Here is a 275-nt window from a genome sequence, read left to right on the forward strand (position 1 = left end):
ACTGGCCAAGCTACCTTGTCCCTCCCTGACGCCAATCGTGCACCAGTGAGGTCCCTCGGCCTGGCCTACACCCTCTCACAATCCAGGACCCCTCAAGGAATGTTGGGAGAGCTAGTTTTGGCCTGATCCCACAGGCCAGGCCCTAGAATATGTAAAAGGCTAATATGCAAAGTGTCCCCTCGGGAGTTCTCTTGCACGCTATGACATGCGCTAACCACCAAGGGGCGGCGCAAAACATGGCAGGCGACCAGCGGCAGCAGCAGGGCGCTGAGAGA

General features: G+C 58.2%; 1 protein-coding gene across 1 annotated transcript in view; it reads right to left on the reverse strand.

The window, feature by feature from the left end:
• The window catches only part of RBM25 (RNA binding motif protein 25), a 49,465-nt gene that overhangs the window by 41,514 nt on the left and 7,676 nt on the right, over window positions 1-275 (reverse strand). The gene's annotated exons all lie outside the window — the stretch shown is intronic.

The sequence above is a fragment of the Myotis davidii genome, unplaced genomic scaffold, assembly GCF_000327345.1.
Source record: "Myotis davidii unplaced genomic scaffold, ASM32734v1 scaffold17, whole genome shotgun sequence".
In the NCBI taxonomy this organism is placed as follows: domain Eukaryota; kingdom Metazoa; phylum Chordata; class Mammalia; order Chiroptera; family Vespertilionidae; genus Myotis; species Myotis davidii.